Source organism: Carcharodon carcharias, chromosome 20 (assembly GCF_017639515.1).
Source record: "Carcharodon carcharias isolate sCarCar2 chromosome 20, sCarCar2.pri, whole genome shotgun sequence".
NCBI classification, from domain to species: Eukaryota; Metazoa; Chordata; class Chondrichthyes; order Lamniformes; family Lamnidae; genus Carcharodon; species Carcharodon carcharias.
The window spans coordinates 69,118,795-69,128,939 of NC_054486.1; positions in this window are offsets into that span (position 1 = coordinate 69,118,795).

Genomic DNA, 10,145 nt, shown 5'->3' on the forward strand with positions numbered 1-10,145 from the left:
TTTCCTGGGCAATGGGCATGCGATCCTTACCTGGCAATCCTTACCTGGGCAATCCTTACCTGGGGACTTTGGGGGGAGGGCGGATGGTTCCCCATTGCTTTTTTGGGGTATCTCTCCCCCACAACCTTCCCAGTTACGACAGCCGGAAGTTACGGGCCTGGGAATTGTGCAATAATTAACACACCACCTGACTCCAAAAAGCCTGTTTACAATGTAGAAGGCAGAAGTCAGGAGTGTGATGGAATACTCTTGACTTGCCTAGATGAGTGCAGCTCCAACACTACTCAAGAAGCTCGTTACCATCCAAGACAAAGCAGCCCACTTGATCAGCATCTCATCCACCACCTTAAACATTCACTCCCTCCACCACCAGCATATGGTGGCATTCGTGTGTAATATTTACAAGATACATTGCAGCAACTCACCAAGCCTCCTTTGATAGCACCTTCCAAATCCATGACAGCTCCCACTGTCATGTAGCTATTAATGTCTATATTATTGGAAAATATTTTTCTTTTAAAATAAAGGTTTAGTCTGTGTGTTTCTTAATTGGATTAAAACCAGCTAGTCTGGGTGCTTTGATGTGTACTAATTTTAATATGTAAGAGAGATAGAGTATATTTGCATTTTTTGAATGGAGCATTCAAGAAGTGAGGTGAAAACTGACACCTGTCTAGCAGATACCAAGCAATATGTTTATATTACTAATAAAATTGGTACTATGAAATGGGTTTTATTGTTAGGTTTAGTTCAGAAGTTGGTGATACAATGAGAATTTACATTCAATGGGTTTTGTTAGGTATAACTTCAGCAGCATTGTGTGTGCAGGGCAGAGGCAATATGAGGTCAACAGCAGCTGTGACCCTCCAACTGTCTCCACAGGAACCAAAGTGAAAAGAACCTCATTTTGAATTCGTAAGGTGAAAATACTTTGCCTGGTGTCTGGTTAAGTCTATGGGTTGTTGTTGTCTTAATGGAGATTAGTTTGGGAATTTGTTAAAAATTATGATGGTAGTAATTTGAAGCAATGTGTATATATATTTTAACCTGTGTAAATTAATAAAATGTTTCATTTAGTTTAATGTAAAACCTCGAGAACTGGTGGTCTGATTCCTAAATTTAGAGTCACATCTCAAACATAACACTTAAAATTATAGGTTATGGCAGTTGTTTAAAGTTTCTCACTGGGATTTTTAATTAACTGAGCTTTACCAACTGCTTCGGTCAAAACACCCACCTCGAAGGATAAGGACAGCAGATGCTTAGGAACATCACAACCTGCAAGTTCCCCTTCAAGCCATACCATCCTGACTTGGAATTATATCATTGTTCCTTCACTGTCACTAGGTCAAAAACCTGGAACTCCCTTCCTCACCTTACTCCCTTGTGGATGTACCTGCACCAGATGGACTGCAACAGTTCAGAACCTTCTCAAGGGCAATTAGGGATGGCAACAATTGCTGGTCTTATTAGCAACACTCCCACCCCATGAAAGAATTTTTTTAAATAAGAGGGCAGTGGTGCTCCGCAATATTCAGTGCTGGGGCTACTGTCGGTCACAATTTACATTGACAATTTGGACTTTGGCATAAAAAACACTTTCTAAATTTGTAGTTGACTGTCCTCTACCCCCATTCATCGCCTCCCCCCCCATCAACTTAGTCTCATTACTGAGGAGGATTGAATTAAAATAATGGATTACATTAATAAACTTGCAGAATGGACAAATAATTGGCAAATTAAGCTCAACAGAGAAATATGTAGTAGTACATTTTGGTTGGAAGAATAGCTTATTATTTGGACACTGCATGTCTTGGTGGAGTAAAGGGACAAATGATCTTGGAGTACGAATACATCAATCATTAAAAGTTGTGCCAAAGGTTAGCATGAAGAAAGCAAAATAGTTCTCAAGGCTTGCAACCCAAGTCTGCTCCAGTGAAGACTTGGCCCTGAAAGCCAAGTAGAGTTCAGTGACCTGTCACTAGAATGTCTTTTGGAGGCCTGCCATGATGCCCTCTACCCCCGCTCTCGTTGCAGGAGGTCTAGCAATCTCACCACTCCGGCTTGGTAGGTGATGGCAGTAGGGATCAGTGCCAATGCTGTGCAGAAAGAGGATGAAGTGTAAGGCAACTACCTCTTCACTCTAAACTCAAACACACTCAAGCCCATCACACATTCACTGGCATCTCACTCACTGCCAGCTCAAGAGACATCACCACTCACTCTCACACATCTCTATCTGGCTTCATCTCCTCTGGAGACTGCCTCCTCAGCCCTCACCATCTTGAGGCCACTTGCACATATCAACATGTGCCCCCACACACACCCTGGGATGCCCCACTTCCTTAGTACAGCCCTCACCGTGCAGCCTCTTCCCTTGCCAGAGGCCACTTCTCCCCCTTCCCCAAGCAAGCCATGGCCATGCAGCTGTTGAAAAGCCACCCCCCCCCTTATGGCTAGTCTGATAGGTAGAGACCTGTCCATGAGCCCCCTAAAAATGATGTGGTGCTGCCTGCGAAGCCTGGCGCTGGTGACTGTGAGTGCTGCCTGAGGCAAGGTAGGCAAACAAACCTTGAAGTCCCGAAAAAAGTGCATGTCACTCATGTATAGTTGTGAAACACATCAGCGTGATCGGGGATGACCTAGCGTGGGGGGAATCATTCTGGCGAGCAGGGCTTATAATGAGTTGCTAAAGTATTGAAATTAGGCTCCTGATTGCAGTGGCAGAAAACGTGGCCCGCCATTGACAGGTGGAGCAGACTTTCACAAACTTGTTTCACAACAGCATAAAAATGATTTTTGGCCTTCCTGCCACATTATCCACTCATACCACCAAACATGCCCACTGCCAACGGGAGTGGAAAATTCCGCCATGTACTCAGGCCAAAGGGCATGTTTCTGTGCCATATATCCTATGCAATGCTATATAATACTTAAATGCCCAGATAAGGTGATCTTTTGTGTACATTTTCATGTGAAACTGCTTCTTTGAAAACCAACATGTTAAATTATTGCATGGGTTAAATACCTTTTAGCTCAGGATCTTCATTCAAGTTTCATTAATTGAATCTTATTAGTCATTTTTCTTTTCTGTAAATAAATGCATGATGCATATTTTTATAAGTAACAGATCACCCTGCACCATGTGGCAGTTTAGCCATCACCATTTGGCACTTAATTCAAGTCCAGGTGGTATGACAGACAGAGCGTATTCTCTTGAGCTGCTAGAATGTGACATCTGTTCAACAACCAGATGTTATTTGTAGTGAAGTTCAATCATTTTATGTTGATCCTGAGAATGTGAAAAGATTCAACTCAAACCATCATATAATCAATCGCAATTCTTTGTACTGTATTCTATTTGATAACTTGACCATGTATTTCATCAGTGTGCTTTCTTTGTAGTAAAATGAATGCATTTTCTCTTTTTTTTGATATTGCCCATATACCTTTTAGAGCAATTTTTAAAAATTTAATTAGGACAGAAACATATGTCTATATAAATTTCCTAATTGCAGGGGTCAAACTCATAAGCCCAATAATAATATATATCTAACTTGTACTTCTGCCGTTAAACTCCCTCTCTTTAATTTAGGCCTGTTCTTCCTCCTCTGCACCTGACCCAATCATTAGCTTGGATAGGCCTTTTCTTGTGCTACAGTTGTGCCCTCAGTCAGATCTGAAATTTGCTCCTTAGATAGCAATAGTTATGTCATCATCCAGTTAGTCTATGGCACAATGTTACACACCACCATATCTGACTCTGTTAACAGTATTACTTCTAGAGCAATTCTCTAGTAACTTATACATAAGATGTATCTTGATAGCTGAATAGACAATAAGTAGCATAGTTAAGTTGGCTAGGAAAATGCCAGGCTCAAGCTTGGATCTGTACTGAGTAAACTTATATCAGTTTGAATAGAAGTAGGCACATTACAATTGGTTTCAGTACTTCCCATGTCTGATTTTTAATGCTCCTTGCTTGGCCAAGGATTGTATTGTGCCTAGCTGGGATGCTCTATTTGACTGAACAACCTTATGAAGAAGGCTTACAAATAACTTGGCTGAGGACCGAGAGGCTGGTTGTAGAACATACTTTATTAATGCAGGGGAAAGGTGGGTCCTATAGATGGGAAACCTTGCAGATTTAACCTACATATAAATGTTTTAACCACATGCTCTTTCTGACATGTGGAACATCCATTCATAGTTGTGCCTGTGAAATGAGTATCTGCAGTTGCTCATAATGGTAAGTATCTTAAAGTTATGTGAAAAGGACACAGCAATGTTAAGGTCAGTGCATTTTGGTTATTTTTAATTTTAGGATGGGTTGCACAAGCAGCATTTTATGTCACCTCTTCCCTAGCACCCCCACACCAACCAACCCCCAGTCAGTGCCTACAGATCAGTAGATTTAAAATTTAAGACAGGTTTATGGTAATTAACAAAAGAGTCAGAGGTTGAGAGATGAGGAAACATTGGCCAGGAATTTTCATGCCCGCCAGCATCGGGTGTGTTCAGTGGTGTGAGTGGACAATATGGCGAGAAGGCCAAAAATCGGTTTCACAATGTCCTGAAGCCAGTTTGCGATTGTCTGCTCCGCCCGCCAATGGCGGGCTACATTCCCCACCATTGGATGTCAGGAACCTCGTTGTAATGATATATCAGCATATCATTATAAAGCCAGCCCACCGGATTCATCCTCTACCCCACTCCCTTCCCCTCCCCTCCCTCCCAGCTGGATCATCCACCCACATTGGTGGGGAAACACGCTGATGTGTTTCACAACAGCATATATAAGGCATCCACCTGGCGGGCTGCACTTCGGTCAGGACCTCAAGGTTTGCCTACCTTGCTTCGGGCAGCACTCGCAGTCATCAGCGCCAGGCTTCACAGACAGCACCACATCACTGTTAGGGGGGCTCACAGGTAGGCCTCTACCTATCAGAGCAGCCATATTGGGTGGCTTTTCAATGGCTGCAGGGTAAGGTCTTGCTTGAGGAAGGGGGAGAAGTGGCCTCGGACAAGGGAAGAAGCTGCAGGATGAGAACTGTACTGGGGAAGGGGGGTATCCCAGGGTGTGTGTGAGCACATGTTGATCTGTGCAAGTGGCCTCAAGATGGTGAGGGCTGAGGAGGCAGTCTACAGAGGAAATTAGGCCAGATGGACATGTGAGGGTATGTGGGTGAGAATGGATGGTGATGTCCCTTGAGCTGGCAGTGAGTGAGTTGACAGTGAATGTATGATGGGCTTGAGTGTGTGAGTTTAGAGTGATGAGATGGTTGCCATACTGAAGCTGCAAGGATGAAATAATTCATCCTCTATCTACATTGGATGGCCAACCTCTTCTGTGCAACATTGGCAGTGGTGATCAGTGCCATCAGCTACCAAGCTGGAGTGGTAATGTAGCTGCCCCTCCTGCGGCCAGAGCAGGGGTAGAGGACATCACAGTGGGCCTCCACGGCATCCAAAAGGCGCTCAAGGGCTGCAGTCTTCTTGGCTTTCAGGGCCATGTCTTCTTTGCTGCAGTCCTGGGCTGGAAGCACGGAGTGGGGTTGTATTTTAAATATGGTACCTGGCATGATGAAGCAGCGAGGTGATGGTGTAGCAGGCGAAAGAGAGCCTGTCCGCCATGGAAATGGCATGTTTCCAGGGAATGCATAAGTAATGTGGCGGGATTGGGATGATACGGCGTGAAAACCCGCCATTGTGGCTGGCGAGTAAAATGTAATTTTACCCACCCGCTACTGCACTTGGTGCAAATCCAGGACGATTCCACCCATTGTTTCATGCAACAGGTTGTGATCTGGAATACAGTACATGAAAGGTGAAGCTAGACTGAATGGTTACTTTGAAAAGGGAATTGGATAAATAATTGAAGGGGAGAAAATTGCAGGGATACCAGGAGAGAGCAGAGGAGTGGGACTAATTGGGTAGTTCAACAGGTACGATGGATTGAATAAACTCCTTTTGTACTGTATGTTTGTCTGATACCTGCAACAGACATGTGGCATGAGGCTGGCATATCCAGTGACTATAATGGTAAGTTGCACCCTTACAGACACAATGCCATGCAGATTTTTAGAGATGCTGCTATGAAGCAACACAGAGGATAAACGCTTATTGCAAATACCTCATTCAGCACCATCTCCATTTCAGCATCAAGTAGGATAGGGGACTGGCTACTCTGTTACTTAGCTGCTGATTCAGGCTACTGATTTGGGTTTCCTAATCTTTTAGTTTACCTGTAACATTTTAGTTTCCCCCTCCCTCCCTTTCATGCTTCTAAATGCTACCAATCAACTTAAATGACCTGTGCACCTACCTAAGGCTGTAAGAATTTTTAACTCTACTCCAACACTTTGCGATGGTTCTCCCTACTCATGATTTCCATGAACTTTCTGCTCCCTACACATATGTAAACATGTAGCTGAAGTGGAAAACTGGGCGTAAACAGCAAACTCCCATTTGGTCAGTTTTGCACCGGTTTCAAATTGTACCAATGGCAAAAGTTCTTGAGTCATGTTTCTCTTCATTTGTCACAGTAAACTGAAATCACACATTTGATTTTCTATACTATCAGTCAGCAGGATTTAATGAGTTCTTAAAAATTAATCTTTACTGATGGTTGTAATCACATTCAGTGGAGATCTTAGAAGCAAAATGCATCTGTTTTAAAGCCAATATTCAATTACATGTTAATATAGAATCACATTTTAGTTGTATATTTAGTGTGTCTTAATTTTTTTGGGAAGGGAGGTGGGGAAGCATTATACCGTCCCCTTGATAGCTATGGAACTTGGACATCAAGAAAACCTAAATCTGAATCTGGAGGGCTGTTTTGCCCATAACAGCATTTCACCATCTGGTGCACATACAGCCCTCCAGTATGAAATTGGCATTGAACAGCAGGCTTAGAAGTTTGAGAATTCACCTCACATAAGGATCCAGCTTCATTTCCCACTATAATTCAGACCTGGAACCCAACAGTAGGAAAGAAACACAGCATAGCCACAAAGCCACCTGTGCCCATGTTAATAATTTAATAATATTGAACTACAAGCAAACTCAGTCTTTTTTTTATAAATTAAATTTCATACTCTTCACAAAACAAATGTTTGAAGCTTATTAAGCTTACATAACCTAATTGAAAATCAAATCCATGCAGCCATTTTGTCAGCAACAATTTACTGCCATCCATATTCTATTTTAGATGAGAATGTTCTGTAGTGCATGATAGGCTGGCTCTTATCGAGTCACTTGCATATATAGCTGTACATAAAATACCAGTCAACTTTGTCCTTGATTAATGGGATGCGGTTATCAGACTAGGGAAACCAGTAGTCATAACTGGCTAATCTGAAACTCTTCAGTATCCTGCTGTAATTGAGTGATGCACAGGTCCACTTTGGTCAAAAGGTCAGGGCCCTTGTATTGCATACTGCGTTTATATTGAAACACAATTACCATAGAGAATTTCTGGGGACTAGCCATGTTTGCTCTCCTATCCAGAGACAAATACTTCATGGGTCTAGACTAGCTCAGAAACTTTGCATAAAAGCAGTTGTGAATGACTGACAGATTGAATCATTCTTTGTTTTGCAGAAGTGGGAACATGTGTCAGCTGTCACTGCATCTGCCCTCAGTAGATGTGATCTGCCTGAACCCTGAAGCAACAGATTGCAAATCCTAAATTCTAAAAGTCCTTGACTTTTCAAAGGGGTAATTTTTAATAAAAAGAACAAACTGCCATTTCTTTTAACTCCAGAAAACTTAAAGCTAAGCCACAAAAAGCAATTATTTAACTGTCTTGTGAATCGCTCACCAAAAGGTTTACATCTGTATCAACGCAATGGCCTGCTTCATAATGGCACTTACATATATAGCTGTACATAAAATAAAAAGGAACAGAAAGCTCATGGAAGTATTGTTTTGCATTTTGTCAGATATAAAAGAAAGTGTCAGCTGCCCACTTCATCCCACAAACATTTTTAGTATTTTAAAGTATGCAAATAACAAAACTATATAATTCATTTAATGCAGCTTATTAAATGCAACTCAGGGTTTAAAATGCATACCTTCCTTTATTACTACATATTGAATATGTCATTCAAGATCAAACCCATTTAAAGCATAATATCCTTATAAGAAGCCTTGTTTTATTTTGAAAGTTGAAACATGACATTAAGCTTGAAATAAATATGTTCTTGTAATTTTAGTTTATTGGTGACAAAGAATTGCTAGGTTCAAAGGATTTATTGCCTTAAAGTCATTACTCGTGAATAGTTGAAAGCAAATCTTCCAGCACTTTGGACAAGATTCAATGAATAAATTGTTAAAAGGTTTCACTTGAGAGCAACGTTATGAAGTATATCCCTCTACAGAGCCTTGCAATGAAACTGCATTTATGTTGTGCTGAGGAAATACAATTCTCTTTGTGGCCTATATAAGGGGAAGTGATAGCTTTGTCGAACACCTCTGCCAGCCATGGTATATGACGGAGCAGAGGTTTTTAAAAAAGGATTGTGAAGATATGCCAACACATGAAAAAAAAATCAAATAAAAAGATGCGTCCATAGGATTCATTTGATAGTAACGTTGTTAAAAGTGGTCAGTCGTTGCTAGAGTTTTGAGCAACCAAGAATGGCAAAAGAGCCGGAATTCATAAGTGATCAGAAATCCTTTGTATTAAACTATTCCTTTTGGCAATATATACAATGTGTTATTACATCAATAACCACACATTGGCTATATGCTCCAAGGATATTCCTGCAGGTAACATGAAATAAACACTTAAAAAGCCCAAGCAAGAGATTTTATACTTTCCATGCACAAACTGAATTACCTTATTTTACAGTAATTAAACCTGTTAAATATAAAAATTCTACGCTCTATTGAATATTGCTTTATAAACATTTCCCTTAGAGACTCCATATTAAAATGAACAAAATTTAGTTTCTGCTCACTTTTTCAAAATTACTATGCTGGAGGACAAATTTCAAAACATTTATTCAGGTCAACAAATTGTATTTCTATCACACCTTTAACAATGTAAAAACGTGCCAAGGTACTTTGTAGGTGGATCATACAAAATTTGACACAGAGTCCCAGAGATTCGAGGTCAGGTGACTAAAGGCTTTGGTGGCAGAGGTAGGCAGTCTTGGTGATGGAGATGATACAAGTTCAGAAACTCAGCTCTGGGTCAAATAGGACAGATAGCAAGGTTGCAAACAGTCTGGTCCAGGTGGCAAGATGGAGTCGTGACTAGGGAAATCTTTATTTTTTTTCGTGCATGTCTGGGAGAATCAGTAAATAATGGTTCTGATTACATGAAGTTATAACTGATTTTTTTTTAAGACTTCAGAAAATGTATTAAGTTGGGAATATAATAAATGCCTCAAGTTACTCATGGCTGATTAACACAAGACAAGATTAGTATAATTTTAAAAAGTTTAGTTTCTCACTCCTTAGGAGTTATCAAATAAATCCAGAACTGCAAGATGAAAACCATTTTTTTAGGAATGGCAGTAAGGATGTTATATTTAACCTCTATCTTTAAATAGTGTTTTGCTTTCAGGAAGGCAAAGTATAAGACACAAATAACTATTTTTATACAGACTTTAGTTTATACTCTAGGCCTTAATATTCCATTATTGAAATCCAACTTGATTCTTTCTCCCAATAATTTTACCAAGCGTATTTAAGAAATCTGAATTGGACCTTTGCTATAATAATGAAGTAAAATCAAAGTTATGGCAATATGTAGCCACTAATTACAGATTCAAATAAGTAGAGAAACAGCACGCTCCTGGTGCTGAACCAAAGCCTGGTGATTTACCCTTTTTTTTGCATAGGGAGGACAAGGGTCTAATCTTAGGTTTTTAAAAAATCAACTTTCATTCTGTTATACAATGTAAAATGTGCTTAGGAAGGCATTTAAAGGGACTAGGTTTGAAAGATTAACAAACTGAAGCTTTTGTTGGAATTAGTTCTGTAAAAAGGGACTTGTTAGCCCTTCAAATCAAGTGGCTGCAAGTAGAGGATGACTAATAGTCAAGTATTTTGTTCTTGCAGGATAATGAAGAGAACACTAGTTTGGGACATTAACAGTATTGCCTCATCACTACTAATTCAAATGCATCAAG